Source organism: Balaenoptera borealis (genome assembly GCF_965194805.1).
Source record: "Balaenoptera borealis genome assembly, chromosome: 19".
Classification (NCBI taxonomy): domain Eukaryota; kingdom Metazoa; phylum Chordata; class Mammalia; order Artiodactyla; family Balaenopteridae; genus Balaenoptera; species Balaenoptera borealis.
Window position 1 is genome coordinate 53,933,592 of NC_138878.1, and position 19,248 is coordinate 53,952,839.

A 19,248-nucleotide genomic window follows, 5' to 3' on the forward strand; every position below is an offset into this window, starting at 1 on the left:
CTGACTGAAATGGAAAAGTTATCAATCTATTTTCCTATATTCATTTTAAACCAGACACTTTACTGAGCTTTCTTAATGTCTGTAATGGTTTTAGAGTTAATCCTTTTCAGCTTGAGGGGGGGGGGGGGCGGTGTATATAATTATATCATCCACGAAAACTTAGTTTTCTCTTCTCTTCTTCCAGTATTTTATACCTCTTATCTCATTCCCTGATGAACTGCACCCACTAGTGAAACCAAGTCCCCCTAAAACTAAGTTCCCCTGCTGAGTTTACGATTAACCTCTCTATCCAAAATTTTATTCCCTTCTTGTCCCGCCCCTGTTCCCCTCAAGATTGAGGAGTATCAAAGAAAAGTTGGGGTTGAAACTGAGCAGGACCCTGCGGGGCCCTCCCTGGTACAAAAGGCCCTCTGCGTTACCTGTTTCTATTTGTAGAAAAAGGCTTTAGTCTCCAAGGCCTTCCCTGAGTTCCAAAGACAGACTCAAGCAGGAACTAATTAGAGAAGTGATAGAATGCAGAAACAAAGGAAAAGCAGTTAAGCAATCCTAGTTACTCCCCAAGGGATATACATACCAATTGGATGCATACTTCTGAGTTGTTCAGCAGAAACTAAGACCCCCCTCACCCAGGTGCAGGATGGTGACTAAGTGCTGACCACAAGCCCCTAGACCCCAGACTGGCTGGAACAGAAGGTTGATGATTAAGACTCCCGAAACATCACCCTCTTACCTCACCACCAACCAATCAGAAGAAAGCCCATGAACTGCAGCCCTAACCCCAAATGCTGCATTTAAAAAACATTTCCTAAAAGCCATCAGGGAGTTTGGGTCTGTTGAGCACGAGCTGCTTGTTCTCCTTGCTTGGTGCCTGCAGTAAATGCTGTACTTTCCTTCACCACAACCCAGTGTCAGTAGATTGACTTTGGTGTGCAGTGGGCGAGCAGACCCAAGTTTGGTTTGGTAACACTAGCACTCTAGAAAAAGAAGAAAACACAATTGGGAGAGGCTGCGAACTTGAATGGGAATGCTTAGTGTTCTGCCAAGAAATCTGATACTGACTTTCAATTTGAGATAAAGAAGATCTTAATCATGTTAAGAAAGTATTCAACTGGGGAATTCCCTGGCAGTCCAGTGGTTAGGACTCTGCACTTCCACTGCAGAGGGCATGGGTTTGATCCCTGGTCAGAGAACCAAAAAAAAAGAAAGTATTCAAATAGTCTTACTATTTTTTAGAAAATCCAGAAGAGATGTTGAACTTTATTAAAAGCTTTTTTATTTTTTATCATCTATGAGATGACTGTAGGGTATTTCTTCTCTGACTTACTAACATGGTGAAATTCATTAATAAGTTCTTTAAATAACATTGAACTTTCCTTGAAGATTGGTTCAAGATGGCAGAGTAGAAGGACGTGCGCTCACTCCCTCTTGTGAGAGCACCAGAATCACAACTAACTGCTGAACAGTCATCAACAGGAAGACACTGGAACTCACGAAAAAAGATACCCCACATCCAAAGACAAAGGAGAAGCAGCAATGAGATGGTAGGAGGGGCGTAATCACAATAAAATCAAATCCCATAACTGCTGGGTGGGTGACTCACAAACTGGAGAACACTTATACCACAGAAGTCCACCCACCGGAGTGAAGGTTCTGAGCCCTGCGTCAGGCTTCCCAACCTGGGGGTACGGCAATGGGAGGAGGAATTCCTAGAGAATTAGACTTTGAAGGCTAGCGGGATTTGACTGCAGGACTTTGACAGGACTGGGAGAAACAGAGACTCCATTCGTGGAGGGCACACACAAAGTAGTATGCACATCAGGACCCAGGGGAAGGAGCAGTGACCCCATAGGAGACTGAACCAGACCTACCTGCTAGTGTTGGAGGCTCTCCTGCAGAGGCAGGGGGTGGCTGTGGCTCACTGTGGGGACAAGGACACTGGCAGCAGAAGTTCTGGGAAGTACTCGTTGGTGTGAGCCCTCCCAGAGTATGTCATTAGCCCCACCAAAAAGCCAGGTAGGCTCCAGTGCTGGGTGGCCTCAGGCCAAACAACCAACAGGGAGGGAACCCAGCCCCACCCATCAGCAGACAAGCGGATTAAAGTTTTACTGAGCTCTGCCCACCAGAGCAACATGCAGCTCTACCCACCAACAGTCCCTCCCATCAGGAAGCTTGCACAAGCCTCTTAGATAGCCTCATCCACCAGAGGGCAGACAGCAGAAGCAAGAAGAACTACAATTCTGAAGCCTGTGGAAGGAAAACCACATTCACAGAAAGATAGACAGAATGAAAAGGCAGAGGACTATGTACCAGATGAAGGAACACGATAAAACCCCCCAAAAAACGTAAATGAAGTGGAGATAGGCAACCTTCCAGAAAAAGAGTTCAGAATAATGATAGTGAAGATGATCCAGGACCTTGGAAAAAGAATGGAGGCAAAGATGGAGAAGATGCAAGAAGTGTTTAACAAAGACCTAGAAGACTTAAAGAACAAACAAACAGAGATGAACAATACAATAACTGAAATGAAAAGTACACTAGAAGGAATAGCAGAATAACTGAGGCAGAAGAACGGATAAGTGACCTGGAAGACAGAATGGTGGAATTCACTGCAGTGGAACAGAATAAAGAAAAAAGAATGAAAAGAAATGAAGACAGCCTAAGAGACCTCTGGGACAACATTAAATGCAACAACATTCGCATTATAGGAGTCCCAGAAGGAGAAGAGAGAGAGAAAGGACCTGAGAAAATATTTGCAGAGACTATAGTCGAAAACTTCCCTAACATGGGAAAGGAAATAGCCACCCAAGTCCAGGAAGTGCAGAGTCCCAGGCAGGATAAACCCAAGGAGAAACACTCCGAGACACATAGTAATCAAGTTGACAAAACTTTAAGACAAAGAAAAATTATTGAAATCAACAAGGGAAAAACAACAAATAACATACAATGGAACTCCCATAAGGTTAACAGCTGATTTCTCAGCAGAATCTCTACAAGCCAGAAGGGAGTGGCACGATATATTTAAAGTGATGAAAGGGAAGAACCTACAGCCAAGATTACTCTACCCGGCAAGGATCTCATTCAGATTTGAAGGAGAAATTAAAACATTTACAGACAAGCAAAAGTTAAGAGAATTCAGCACCACCAAACCAGGTTTACAGCAAATGCTAAAGGAACTTCTGTAGGCAGGAAACACAAGAGAAGGAAGAGATCTACAATAACAAACCCAAAACAATTAAGAAAATGGTAATAGGAACATACATATTGATAATTACCTTAAATGTAAATGGATTAAATGCTCCAACCAAAAGATATAGACTGGCTGAATGGATACAAAAACAAGACCCATACTTATGCTGTCTACAAGAGACCCACTTCAGACCTAGGGACACATATTGACTGAAAGTGAGGGGATGGAAAAAGATATTCCATGCAAATGGAAATCAAAAGAAAGCTAGAGTAGCAATACTCATATCAGATAAAATAGACTTTAAAATAAAGAATGTTACAAGAGACAAGGAAGGACACTACATAATGATCAAGGGGTCAATCCAAGAAGAAGATATAACAATTATAAATATATATGCACCCAACATAGGAGCACCTCAAAACATAAGGCAACTGCTAACAGCTATAAAAGAGGATATTGACAGTAACACGATAATAGCGGGGGACTTTAACACCTCACTTACACCAATGGACAGATCATCCAGACAGAACATGAATAAGGAAACACAAGCTTTAAATGACACAATAGACCAGATAGATTTAATTGATATTTATAGGACATTCCATCCAAAATCAGCAGATTACACTTTCTTCTCAAGTGCATATGGAACATTCTCCAGGATAGATCACATCTTGGGTCACAAATCAAGCCTCAATAAATTTAAGAAAATTGAAATCATATCAAGCATCTTTTCTGACCACAACGCTATGAGATTAGAAATCAATTACAGGGAAAAAAATATAAAAAAACACAAACACATGGAGGCTAAATAATACGTTACTAAATAACTAAGAGATTACTGAAGAAATCAAAGAGGAAATCAAAAAATACCTAGAAAAAAATGACAATGAAAAACACGACGACCCAAAACCTATGGGATGCAGCAAAAGCAGTTCTAAGAGGGAAGTTTATAGCTATACAAGGCTACCTCAAGAAACAAGAAAAATCTCAAATAAACAATCTAACCTTACACTTAAAGCAATTAGAGAAAGATGAACAAAAAAACCCAAAGTTAGCAGAAGGAAAGAAATCATAAATATCAGATCAGAAATAAATGAAAAAGAAATGAAGGAAACAATGGCAAAGATCAATAAAACTAAAAGCTGGTTCTTTGAGAAGATAAACAAAATTGATAAACCTTTAGCCAGACTCATCAAGAAAAAGAGGGAGAGGACTGAAATCAATAAAATTAGAAATGAAAAAGGAGAAGTTACAACAGACACTGCAGAAATACAAAGCATCCTAAGAGACTACTACAAGCAACTCTATGCCAATAAAATGGACAAGCTGGAAGAAATGGACAAATTCTTAGAAAGGTATAACCTTCCAAGACTGAATCAGGAAGAAATGGAAAATATAAACAGACCAATCAAAAGCACTGAAATTGAAACTGTGATTAATAATCTTCCAACAAACAAAAGTCCAGGACCAAAAGTCCAGGCTTCACAGGTGAATTCTATCAAACATTTAGAGAAGAGCTAACACCCATCCTTCCAAAACTCTTCCAAAAAATTGCAGAGGAAGGAACACTCCCAAACTCATTCTATGAGGCCACCATCACCCTGATACCAAAACCAGACAAAGATACTACAAAAAAAAGAAAATGACACACCAATATCACTGATGAATATAGATGCAAAAATCCTGAACAAAAAACTAGCAAACAGAATCCAACAACACATTAAAAGGATCATACACCATGATCCAGTGGGATTTATGCCAGGAATGCAAGAATTCTTCAATATATGCAAATCAATCAATGTGATACACCATATTAACAAATTGAAGAATAAAAACCATATGATCATCTCAATAGATGCAGAAAAAGCTTTTGACAAAATTCAACACCCATTTATGATAAAAACTCTCCAGAAAGTGGGGATAGAGGGAACCTACCTCAACATAATAAAGGCCATAGACGACAAACCCACAGCAAACATCATTCTCAATGGTGAAAAACTGAAAGCATTTCCTCTAAGATCAGGAACAAGACAAGGATGTCCACTCTTGCCACTATTATTCAACATAGTTTTGGAAGTATTAGCCACAGCAATCAGAGAAGAAAAAGAAATAAAAGGAATACAAATTGGAAAAGAAGAAGTAAAACTGTCACTGTTTGCAGATGACATGATACTATAAATAGAGAATCCTAAAGATGCCACCAGAAAACAACTAGAGCTAAGCAATGAATTTGGTAAAGTTGCAGGATACAAAATTAATGCACAGAAACCTCTTGCATTCCTATACACTAATAACGAAAGATTGGAAAGAGAAATTAAGGAAACAATCCCATTCACCATTGCAACAAAAAGAATAAAATACCTAGAAATAAACCTACCTAAGGAGGTAAAAGACCTGTATTCAGAAAACTATAAGACACTGATGAAAGAAATCAAAGTTAACACAAACAGATGGAGAGATATACCATGTTCTTGGATTGGAAGAATGAATATTGTGAAAATGACTATACTACCCAAGGCATTCTACAGATTCAATGCAATCCCTATCAAATTACCAGTGGCATTTTTTGCAGAACTAGAACAAAAAATCTTAAAATTTGTATGGAGACAAAAAAGACCCTGATTAGCCAAAGCAGTCTTGAGGGAAAAAAACGGAGCTGCAGGAATCAGACTCCCTGGCTTCAGACTATATTACAAAGCTACAGTAATCAAGACAATATAGTACTGGCACAAAAACAGAAATATAGATCAAGGAACAGGATAGAAAGCCCAGAGATAAACTCACGCACCTATGGTCAACTAATCTATGACGAAGGAGGCAAGGATATACAATGGAGAAAAGACAGCCTCTTCAATAAGTGGTGCTGGGAAAACTGGACAGTTACATGTAAAAGAATGAAATTAGAACACTTCCTAACACCATACACAAAAATAAACTCAAAATGGAGTAGAGACCTAAATGTAAGACCAGACACTATAAAACTCTTAGAGGAAAACATAGGAAGAACACACTTTGACATAAATCACAGCAAGATCTTTTTTGATCCACCTCCTAGAGTAATGGAAATAAAAACAAAAATAAACAAATGGGACCTAATGAAACTTCAAAGCTTTTGCAAAGCAAAGGAAACTAAAAACAAGACGAAAAGACAACCCTTAGAATGGGAGAAAATATTTGCAAACGTATCAACGGACAAAGGATTAATCTCCAAAATACACAAGCAGCTCATGCAGCTCAATATTAAAAAAACAAACAACCCAATCCAAAAATGGGCAGAAGACCTAAATAGACATTTCTCCAAAGAAGACATACAGATGGGCAAGAAGCACATGAAAAGCTGCTTAACATCACTAATTATTAGAGAAATGCAAATCAAAACTACAGTGAGGTATCACCTCACACAGTTAGAATGGGCATCATCAGAAAATCTACAAACAACAAATGCTGGAGGGGGTGTGAAGAAAAGGGAACCCTCTTGCACTGTTGGTGGGAATATAAATTGATACAGCCACTATGGAGAACAGTATGGAGGTTCCTTAAAAAACTAAAAACAGAATTACCATATGACCCAGCAATCCCACTACTGGGCATATACCCAGAGAAAACCATAATTCAAAAAGACACATGCAGGGCTTCCCTGGTGGCGCAGTGGTTGAGAATCTGCCTGCCAATGCAGGGGACACGGGTTCGAGCCCTGGTCCAGGAAGATCCCACATGCCACGGAGCGACTAGGCCCGTGAGCCACAACTACTGAGCCTGCGCGTTTGGAGCCTGTGCTCTGCAACAAGAGAGGCTGCGATAGTGAGAGGCCCGCGCACCGCGATGAAGAGTGGCCCCGGCTTGCCGCAACTGGAGAAAGCCCTCGCACAGAAACGGAGACCCGACACAGCAAAAATAAATAAATAAATAAAATTAAAAAAAAAAAAAAAGACACATGCACCCCAATGTTCACTGCAGCACTATTTACAATAGCCAGGTCATGGAAGAAACCTAAATTCCCATTGACAGACGAATGGATAAAAAAGATGTGGTACATGTATACAATGGAATATTACTCAGCCATAAAAAGGAACGAAATTGGGTCATTTGTGGTACATATATATAATGGAATATTAGTCAGCCACAGAAAGGAACAAAATTGGGTCATTTGTAGAGACGTGGATGGATCTAGAGACTGTTATACAGAGTGAAGTAAGTCAGAAAGAGAAAAACAAATATTGTATATTAACGCATATATGTGGAGCCTAGAAAAATGGTACAGATGAACTGGTTTGCAGGGCAGAAATAGAGACACAGATATAGAGAACAAATGTATGGACACCAAGGGGGGAAAGTGGCAGGGGGGGGTGGGGAGTGGTGGTGGTGTGATGAATTGGCAGATTGGGATTGACATGTATACACTAATATGTATAAAATAGATAACTAATAAGAACCTGCTGTATAAAAAATAAAATAAAATTCAAAAAAAAACATGAACTTTCCTTAAATCTTTAGAATGAATTTCCTCTCAGTCAGAATGCATTATTATTTGAATATACTGTTTATTTTTTAAAAAAGATTTTGCATATATATTCACAAAGTTGGTCTATAGTTTTCTTATGCAATCCCACCTTTTCTAGTTTTGCAATCAGTGCAATGTGAAATAAAATCCATATTTTCTGTCAAGGAAAAATTCAAACATAAAAAATTTTCTCTGACCTCTGGCTTCCTCTCTCTGCTGTTGTGCATTGTGCATCTGCATTATGCATCAACCAAACCTCCCCCATGGGCAGAAACACCTGCTCAACCATAAAGAGCAACATTCTCCTAGCATCAACAAGACAACTCCTTAAAAGATAACATTCCTTCTTGATCTTGTAAGGGGCCACGATGATGCTTAGATCTAGATTGTGTAAACTGTCAATAATATATCATTTACTGTACAAAACTCTGTCTCAAAACATTTATATAACTGTGCCTTGACTTCTAACAGGTAGAACAGTTCTCAGAGCTTTCTGAGATGCTCTCCCCGGGTTATAGTCCTCAAATTTGGCTTGAATAAAGTTTTCCATTTCTTTCTTAGATCAACTGACTAATTTTTTGTTGACAGCAACACTGATGACTTTATAAAAACAGGTGGTAGCATTCTCCTCCTTTATAAATTCCCTCGGAGAATTTAACTATTTGAAGAACTGTAAGTTATTTGGAAACTACTTCAAATCTCAAACACCAACTGAACTATCTAAGCCTTGTCTTTCTTTTTTGAGAAGAGAAATAGGGAATGGCAGGAGGTGGTGTACAGGTACCTTTCTGAGTATTTCAAATTTGCACAGCTTTTAGTTTTCCTTCTCTTTGTATGGAATTTTCGTATATCCATATATTCCTAGAAAATCATTCTTTGCATCAGCCTTGAAAATATATTAATGTAAAGTTTTACAAAGATATTTCTTAATGATATGGTTATTCTCCTTTTTTGCAGTATTTGTATATCTGTTAATTTCCTCTTGACTTGATAAGGTTTGCTAGTGGTTTAATCTATATTTTTGATTTTTAAAAAAATCAGATTTATCAGTTTTCCCTTTCTTCTTTTTTAACTCATTAATTTCTCCGTTTGTATCTATTGATTCCTTCCACTTTTCATATATATCTTCTAACTTCTTTGATTAAACATTTAATCAAGACAGAAAATAAAACCACAGAAAACTACCCACAGTTTGGTATAACTCAACTGAAGAAACTATCCCACATAATCTCATCTGACCTTTTCCACCAAGATTTTTTAAAAATACAATATGATACACTGTCACAGAATCAATAAAACCATGACTTGGGTTTTACAATATGTATGGATCATTTCATCAGGTTTTGACAGTTCTACTACATTTCTGACAGTCCGTTTCTTTTCCTTCTCTAGCTCCCAAATCCCTCATTGTGACAGCACTTTAGAAATCTATCTGGCCAGAGTGGGACCCTAGAGGTTTCCTGTCTATGTGGGTTATTTGTCACATGATCTGACAACTCTTTCTCTGTAAACTAGTCAATCTCCCAAGATGTTTTCTTTGAGATTTAGAAGGTTTGAGCTCTGGCTCATGATCTAACGCAACACTGTAAACAGCTTGTAAGTTACTAATGTGTAGCTCCTGTTTTATATGTAACTAGGACGCACTATCATATTTATACTGATAAATACATGGGGGATAAGGGAAAGCTCCAACTAATCAATATAAGGGAATGATACAATTAGAAAATCATCATTTGGCAACCATAACAGTAGTAATTGACTCAGGCAACAATCATTAAAGGATAATATTAACACTAGTGAATGAAAGTTTGAGGTTATTTACATGGTCTCAAAAAATGCCCCCATAAGATACTTACTAACATAACTTTATAGTGAACAACCCACTATTAAGGTTACAGTGGATAACCTCAACCAAATGATCATAGTTAACATTACCAGCAATATGACAAACCAACATCATGCATCTCCTGATATGTGACATTGAGGACACACCATAACTCCAGTAGCAATCAGAAATGTACATATTTCATAAGGAAAATCAGAAAAACTCAAATGAAGGACATCCTATAAAAATAACTAGCTTGTACTCCTCAAAACATCAAGGTCAAAAGAGGCAAAAAGTGACTGAGAAAATATTCCAAATTAAAGGACTCTAAAGAGACATGACAACTAAATGCAACATGTAATCCTGGATTAGATTCCTGGACCAGAAAAACATAATTGTTATAAAGGACATTATTGGGACAGTTAAAGAAATCTAAATAAGGTCTGTGGATGAGACAGCTGTAAACAAAAAATGTTGCTCACCATTCCAGTTCTACAAGTATCAAGTCATTAGCCACTGTGGGTGCCTACTGACAGTGTGCCCTGAGGGAAATTGAGAATGGAAAAGACAGGAGGCACTCTGTGCTTTGGTTAGAAGGGCACCTAGATAGTTAAGATGCATATCTAAGGAAGAATTTCAATGACCCCAAATTCTTCCATACACAGAAAAGCACTAAAATCATTAACTTGAGATGTTTGTTCTTTGTGACTAGCAATAATCTTTATATGCTTGACTACATGTATTTCCCAGTCAAAAAAAATCATATACATACTGGCTTCTCCCCTACCTCTTCGTAGCAGTTCCTCAGAGCTGACAGGTTGTCTCCTGGGCTATAGTTCTCAGTAAGACACTGAATAAAACTCAACTCACAGCTCTTATGTTGTGTGTTTTGTTTTTGATTTTTTTTTCACTTGATGCTACTATGATAACAATAATAATACTGTTTCAATAATAATACTGTTTCAAATGGGACCTAATGAAACTTAAAAGCTTTTGCACAGCAAGGGAAACCATAAACAAGAAGAAAAGACAACCCTCAGAAAGAGAGAAAATATTTGCAAATGAAGCAACTGACAAAGGATTAATCTCCAAAATGTACAAGCAGCTCATGCAGCTCAATATCACAAAAACAAACAACCCAGTCCAAAAATGGGCGTTAAGACCTAAATAGACATTTCTCCAAAGAAGACATACAGATGGCAACAAATGTATGAAAAGATGTTCAATATCACTAATCATTAGAGAAATGCAAATCAAAACCACAATGAGGTATCAGAATGGCCATCAGCAAAAATTCTACAAACAATAAATGCTGGAGAGGGTGTGGAGAAAAGGGAACCCTCTTGCACTGTTGGTGGGAATGTAAATTGATACAGCCACTACGGAGGACAGTATGGAGGTTCCTTAAAAAACTAAAAACAGAACTACCATATGACCCAGCAATCCCACTACTGGGCATATGCCCCGAGAAAACCATAATTCAAAAAGAGACATGTACCACAATGTTCACTGCAGCACTATTTATAATAGCCAGGACATGGAAGCAACCTAAATGTCCATCAATAGATGACTGGATAAAGACGATGTGGCACATATATACAATGGAATATTACTCAGCCATAAAAAGGAACGAAATTGAGTTATTTGGAGTGAGGTGGATGGACCTAGAATCTGTCATACAGAGTGAAGTAAGTCAGAAAGAGAGAAACAAATACTGTATGCTAACGCATATATATAGAATTTAAAAAAGCGGGACTGATGAACCTAGTGGCAGGGCAGGAATAAAGACACAGACGTAGAGAACAGACTTGAGGGCATGGAGGGGGAAGGGGAAGCTGGGATGAAGTAAGAGAGTAGCATTGATGTATATACACAATCAAATATAAAATGGATGGCTAGTGGGAAGCTGCTGCATAGCACAGGGAGATCAGCTCGAGGCTTTGTGATGACCTAGAGGGGTGGGATAGGGAGGGTGGGAGGGAGGCTTGAGAGGGAGGGGATGTGGGGATATATGTATACATATACCTGATTCACTCTGTTGTACAGCAGAAACTAACACAACATTGTAAAGCATTTATACTCCAATAAAGATGTGAAAAAAATTTTTTTAAATAATAATAGTGTTTCAATGTTAACTTTCCTGCTTTTGATAATTATATTGTGGTCATATAAGAAAATGTTCTTGTACTCAGGAAATTCACGTTAGGGGTAAAAAGGGCTATCATGTCTACAACTTACTGTCAAATGGAGGCAGGCAACCACATGGAGGCTTTTTTGTTTTTTGGCCATGACCCGCTGCTTGCAGTATCTTAGTTTCCTGACCAGGGATCAAACCCGGGCCACAGCAGTGAAAGTGCCGAGTCCTATCCACTGGACCGCCAGGGAATTCCCTGCAGGCTCTTTTTCAAGCTGCCTTATTCAGTCTCTGCAGCCAATTGCCAGTCTCCAAAGGCTAAGAGATTTTGACCAGGGGTCTCTGAGGTCCCCCTCCAAATTACCTACAAAGAAGAACCAGCCTTAACTTGTTAACTTCATTAACAGGATCCTGACTCCAAATTCACCCCAAACTGCAGGGTTCACTTAAATGTTTATGTTTTTGGATTCCAGAGGGAATAACAGAAAACAGGCAATCTCAAATGGCCAAGCCAGGGCTATAGAACAGAATTTTATCCTGGTGTGTGTCTGGTTTCAGAATTTCAGACAAAACTTCCACATTGTATGAATGTTTTGGCTTCAGATTATTTCTATGATTCCATTTAATTCAAGTTCAAAAACAGGCAAAATTAATCCACTGAATTATACCCAGGGGCGGCAGTGGGTATTGACTGATAAGGAAGGCTTCGGCATGCTAGAAATGATGTATATCGTGATCTACGTTGTGTTTACACAGTTCTCTGCAATATAAAAATTCACTGAGCTGTAGCCTTAACATAAGAATACTCGACTGTCTGTGTATCTGTGTCCAGATCTGGAAACGACCTGGAAAAATGTTTCTTGCATAAATAAAATGAAACAATCTGTATTCAAACTTAAAAAATTTTTTCACATAGACCCACATACTGCCACCCCATCAGGTATAGATATTCCATTTAATTAGAGTTCAAGAACCGACAAAATTAATCTGTAATGTTAGAATTGGGAGAATGGTTCCCCATGGCAGGGTAGTAACTGGGAGGGGGTATCATGAGAATTTCAGGGTGCTAGAACGTTGTCTTCTGATCTGAACGCCCAGGGGTGTTCTCTTTGTGACAATTCATTGAGCTGTATGTATATTTTTCTATGCATTTTACATCTCAATAAAAGATTTATGTTAAAAACTTAAAAAAGAAAAAGTATTTGCTCCCAAACCTGGCATTAAGCACAGTGTAGGTGATGAAGGAAAAGAGCTACAAGAAAAAGAAAATGCCCTAACTCCCTACCCATGCATATGTGTTCTGTATCTTTGATTCTGTGCAGGTAGAAATCAGGAACTGTCTGCTCTAAAAATGAAAGCTTGACATGTATGGCTTCTGAAAGATGTTACCTGCCTTACCTCTCAACTTCCTTTGCTCCTTAAGGTGATATACTCATTGTGTTTTGTCTAAAGACTACATAAGGATTGAATGTAATATTTATAAAAACAATTAAAATACTGTTTCAGCATTTCACCCTTTTATTAAGCTAATGGTCAAAATCTTATTTGCATTTCATTTGTAATTTTGTCTCAGTCCATCTTAATCACCATTAGTTTGACTTTAATTTCAGTGAAGAACAGTTTCTAAAAGTAGCTTTAACTTTTGTTTTTGCGGTTGTTATTGTGGTTTTACGTTTATTGAATTGTTCTACCAGGATTTTATATGGCACAGATTCAAGGAGGTCAAACGTGCCATGCGTAAAAAACACAGAACGAAGCAAAAAAATTCTTAGAACACAGTAACTTCTAGATCCAGTTTCTTTTCCTTCCATAATTCATCTTTTTTTCCCCCATCCTTATAGAGATATAATTGACATATAACACTGTGTAAGTTTAAGGTGTACAATGCCCTGATGTGATACATGTATGCATTGCAAAATGATTACCACGACAGGGTTAGTTAACATCTCCATCACCTCACATAATTACCTTTTTTTTCTTTCTTTGTGTGTGTGTGTGTGTGTGTGTGTTTGGTGAGAACATTATTTTAAAGTTAAGCCTAGATAAAAGTATTTTCCGAATGCTCTCAAGGTTTGCTCCTTCAGCAAATCTTTTACATCAGTTTAGATACTTACTCAGTAAACCCTTTGTTTTCTAACCACAGGCAAAGTTACATCCATCCTAGCTGCCATGGAGTCAGAATAGATTTCCAGAAACCAGGCTGACTCTTCGGATGCTGTCACAGATGGACATGTCATTACATTTTCCAGAAAGAACCTTAAAGGAAATATTAGGAGAAATATGCATTTTTAACAAGATGTTACTTTAGAGAATTCTAACACTTGATCCTTTCAAAGCACTTTCACTAATGTGGGGAACGGTAAAAAAGGGAGACGAAGGTTTCTTTTTTTTTTTGGTTGCTCCCCGTGGCTTGCAGGATCTTAGTTCCCCCACCAGGGATTGAACCTGGGCCCTCAGTAGTGAAAGCACGCAGTCCTACCCACTGGACTGCCAGGCAATTCCCAGAGAGGGAGGTTTCAAAAAGAGTTTTGAGGTGGGCTTTGGCCCTAACGAACTGAACGGAACTGGCTGCTCATCAGCTGGGGCATGTCACATGGGTGAAGTGTGTTCCCACTGTGCAGGGATGCAGCCTCAAATCCTTGACTCTCCCATCCCCAACGTCTGCATTTTGCAAGCCTCAACACCAACCCCCCATTAAGCCTCCTAATCACAGACACACGCGGTGTCTCCAATCTATAACTCCCAGAGGTCCTTGTAGTCACAGATATCCCGGAATGCCAAATTTGACCATCAAGGACCACTTAGTCAGTGACTACAAAACTCACTGATCCATTCTGATTGCCGAACAGTGAAACAGTGAATTACACAGATCCCTGATGGCGAACCCACACTGATTTCCAATGCTATCCCAAAGACTGGGGATCAATCGCTGACTCCCACTGTCCTACCTCCCCCCACAATTACTAACAGTCCCAATCACTGACATCTTCCCCCCATTGATCCCTCTATTCCCCATTCCCTGATATACAAAAGTCCAGTCACTGATGCCCTCAGATACCCCCATCGATGATCTAAAGGGAGTCTTCATCACTGATGGCCTAAAGATTTCTCCAAACACTGATCCTCACTGACCACCCTCAGAACTGAACCTCGAAGTTTCCACAATCACCAGTTCCAGGTACCCAAACAGAACTTAGAACCTCCAATCCCTGACCCCTCAGGCTTCTGATCACTGAGCCCTAACGCCATTCAAATCAGTGTCTTCGAAGAAACCCACTTGGCCTCAGACCCTTGAAGACTACCATAAACTGACCCCCACGCACTCTCTCAATCAAGAATACTCGTTTATTGATACCCATATACTCCCAATCCATCTTCTTCACAGACACTGACACTGACTCACACAAACCCGCCACCACAGACTCTCTCCCCCAAGAGGCTCAGACGCCCAATCACTTAACCCTTCAGTACCCTCAGTCTCTGAGCCTTATGGGTTCCCATGACTGACCCAGGTGGGCCACCGTAGCCGTCTGGTCGCCCTCCTACACAGGTCCTGAATTTGGACTGTTTCTCACACTGACCTTTCCCATTTTCCCCGCATCCGCGCCCGTAACCTGAAACTGCCGCACCACGCCGCCTCTCCACGGAATGAGCATTTCCCATCCGGAGTGGCCGTGCGCAGACTCAGTCGCATCTTTGAGGCTGTCGGCCGCCACCTGGCAACCTTCCAGAGAACAGGATTCTGGGTTTCTGAATTTTAACGGTAGGTATGATGGCCGCGCCTGCTTGACAACCTCTCGCCGGGGGCGGCCATGTTTAAATCTGTGCCGTACGGCGAATGGCTAGGCCCTTTGTTAGACGATTAGGCTATTTTAGGGCGGGGAGAAGCAAGTGTTCCGGGGTCCCTAAACACAGACGTCACTGCTGCTTTTAGCGTCTCAGAAGCCCAAACCTGTTGAGACCAATATAGAGGCTCCCTGACCTGGAAATTGAGCTTTCTTTGTCTCCAGCTGCGCAGGCAGTGAGGTAAGATGGCCGCGTCCGTTATACCGCTTTTCACGTGAAATGGGCGCGGCCATCTCTCAGGAGGAACGTCTGTAAAGCAAGGTGAAACTTTTTCTGGGCCAGCTCTAGTATTTGGAGAATAGCGAAGAAGAGAGGCTCTTCTCTTGCGGAGGCTGAGGCCCCAGCGATACTTTACGGAGGGGGCGGAGCTGCAAGAGAGGGCAAGTAGGAGGTTCTTAGCCGGCTATTGAAAGAATACGTTGAAAGCCGAGTCTTTATCTAGGTGGCTTGACGCTTTTTGACATTAAAAATGAAATACCAGGGCTTCCCTGGTGGCGCAGTGGTTGAGAATCCGCTTGCCAATGCAGGGCACACGGATTCGAGCCCTGGTCTGGGACGATCCCACATGCCACGGAGCAGCTGGGCCCGTGAGCCACAATTACTGAGCCTGCGTGTCTGGAGCCTGTGCTCCGCAACAGGAGAGGCCGCGATAGTGAGAGGCCCGCGCACCGCGATGAAGAGTGGCCCCCACTTGCCACAACTAGAGAAAGCCCTCGCACAGAAACGAAGACCCAACACAGCCATAAATAAAATAAATAAAATGAAACTTAAAAAAAAAGAAATACCAGAAAATGGGTTTATTCTGGAATAGCAGAGAATTGCAATTCCGGACGAGCAAGCTACAGCAAAAATCATAGGCAAGTCCACCAAACAAAGGAGAGGAACTGTTATTTTATAGAGAAAAAGGAGGTAGTTGGGAGGGGTTGTTTTGAAGAAAAGTCCTTTGGAGAAAAGTGAAAATGCAGAGTTATGAGAGTTTCTCATTGGCTGAGTTGCTGAGGTAGTGGATTTCTTGTAGGAGATGCAATGTTCATCTCTTCTTGTTGAGGCCTGTGATTGATGATTCTTTCCTGTTGATTCTTCTGTTGGGGTCAGTTCTTCCTGTAATTGACATGGAGTGGTACTGCCTGAGAGCTCCCCTTTCAGGCCACCCTACTCCATTTGAGTGAGGTTTTCCTTTATTTTCATGCTCCAGAAGACGACCTGAAACACTGGTGTGAGTGCAAGCAGTTTATTTGACAGGTAGACGATGGGTAAGTGAGACAGGGGAGGAATGGAAACCAACACAGAGTGCATCCATGAGCCAGAGTACCCCTGTGAGCAATGGGGGCTCAGTCCTGTGGGGAACTCTGGGAGATTGTGTAGAAATCACCTCCAAACTGTCCCACTCAAGGGCTGATGAAGCTGAGATAGTTATATGTCATCTCTGGTTCCTCATTGTTGAGGGCTATTGTAAGGGCCTTAAAGCTGTAGCATTTTCAGCCTGCCTTGTGGGCAGATCTGAAGTAGAGTCTGTAGTTGGGAAGAAGCCAGCCATCAGCATATGGGCATGGTGAGTGCCCAGGCAAAGTGGTGGGGTAGAGATAGCATTCACCAGAGTCCTGTTTTTAATGCATCCAAAGCAGTGTTCTGCACATCACAGGCATTGTTTTGGAACATCTCTAGAAATGATTGCCTTGTCCTATGAAAATAGCTTTAAAAAAATAAAAAAATTATATTTGGTGGTCTTACCAAGTGGTATAACAGCTGACCTCTAAAATAACTCCCAACAATTCCTACCTCCTGGTAGTCACACCCTTGTGTAGTCCCCTTCCACGTTGTACCAAGGCAAATTTGTGAGACTAATAGTATATAATAGAAGTGATGGCTTGTCACTGCTGAGATTAAGTTGTAAATGACACCTCAGCTTCTGTCTTGGAGGTGCTCATGCTCTTTCTCTCAAATAACTTACTCTGGAGAAGTTAGTTGCCATGTCACTGAGGACACTGAGATAGCCTATGAAGAGACCCATGTAGCAAGGAACTGAGATCTCCTGCCAACAGCCAGGGAGGAACTGATGCATTCTTGTATCAAGGGGTCATCTTGAAAGCAGATCCTGTACCCTAGTTAAACCTTGAGATGACTGCAACCACATGCGGGACTCAGAACCACCCAGCTAGCAGGTCCCAGATCCTTGACCTTCATATAATGTGTAAGCTATTAAATATTTGTTTTTAGCTGCTGAGTTTGGGAGTAACGTGTTATGCAGCAATCAATAACTTGGATGCTGTGGTAAAAATGCTATAATTGACATCTCTGGATTCCTTAAACAAGTTCCTAAACTTGTGAGATTGTTCTATCAAACCAGAGGGGATTATTAGCAATTTCCTCCTCTCCTGCATGATAGAGAAATAAAAGGCCCATGGCTCTGCTAGATATTTAAAATTTAACGAAGTTTAAGAGTCTTGCTTCATTTGAATTAATACAAGTGGTTTATGTGACAGTGCTTTGAAGTGATTATAGTAATTAACAAAAATAACCATTTAGAGAGTCCCCGTTACATGCCTGGCCTGTTGCCGGCCTTCTCACTTCAAGGGCTACCCTCATTCTAGCACCAGTTGTAAAGGCAGAAGGAAAGAGAGCCTTGGAGTGTCTTATGCTGGGAATTAAATGCTCTGCTTCAGAAATGACACATACCATTTCCTCTCACTGCTCACTGAGTAGTCACCCAACCACATGATAGAAATACAATCTTACCATAAGCTTGGAATGGGGAGAGCTAGAAATATTTAAGGAACAACCTTAAAGACGTCCACAAACACTATGAAAACAATGTTATCATCACCATCCTAAAGAAAATGCACTATAGAGATGAGGTGACCAACCCATAATCACCCAGCTAGTAAGTAAAAAAGAAGGACTCTGAGCCAAGTATGTCTATTTTATACGAAGGTAAAGAATCATCACCATTATTGTTAAATTTTTTACTTCAGTATATTTAAGGCACTGAATTAGGGAACAAAGAGAAGACTGAGGTCTCCAATAAAAATAAAGGATACTCAAGATGTTGAGGTCTGGTGGGGGGCGGAGTACACAAGGAAAGAGAAAATGGGTAAAAGAAGAGTGTTTACAAAAGAGTATACACTGTAGGATTCAATTTATGTGAAGCTCAAGAACAGGCAAAACAAATCTGTTGAGTTATAACTCAGAACGCAGTTGACTCTAGTGACTGTTGAATTCTCTGAAGAGAATTTCCTGGGGTGGTGAAAATGTTCTATATGTTGTTTAGGGTGGTGGTTTCAAGAGTTGTCAAGACTCATCAAAGTAAACACTTATGATTTGTGCATTTATTATATGTAAATTGTACCTTAAATTTTTGAAGAAAAAGAGTGTTCAGGGTATTGAGTGATCGTGTAGTCTAGGGAAAAGAGAGAGGCATGGAAGAAGAACTGACAGCACTTTACTATAGTCTGTGGAAAGATGAGACCCTGTCAAGACCATCATGAACACTTATGGCTTATGGCAGTGCCCCCTCTAGGCAGAGGAATTAGAGAAAGGAGCCTCCAAGGGTTTGTGGTTTGGCAAATTAAAGGCTCTGGGCTAACCCAGCCTGCACTGACCATCAGCTCTTATTTATTCCCTTGGCTGATAGGTCTCAGCCTGTTGAACCAGGTGTGGTGGCCCTCTACACTGTCATCATTTAAAGGGATACCGGGCCCCAAATGTGGCCTAAAAAGGAGGCATAGCTCTTCCCTGCTCTGTAGCAGAAAGGACTG

At 40.4% G+C, this 19,248-nt stretch overlaps 1 protein-coding gene across 5 annotated transcripts in view; it reads right to left on the reverse strand.

Moving 5' to 3' along the window:
- ZNF793 (zinc finger protein 793) overlaps positions 1-15,374 on the reverse strand; it is a 35,804-nt gene extending 20,430 nt beyond the window's left edge. For 3 of the 5 annotated variants that reach the window (XM_082367414.1, XM_082367413.1, XM_082367412.1), the window contains exons 1-2: positions 15,229-15,374; positions 13,762-13,903 (exon numbers count right to left, since the gene is read on the reverse strand). The gene's annotated coding sequence lies outside the window, so the exon portion shown is untranslated. Of the gene's footprint in view, positions 1-11,751; positions 12,012-13,761; positions 13,904-15,228 lie in introns of all 5 variants that reach the window. The other 2 variants (XM_082367411.1, XM_082367410.1) reach the window with 2 other exon arrangements.
- Positions 15,375-19,248: the final 3,874 nt, after the last annotated feature.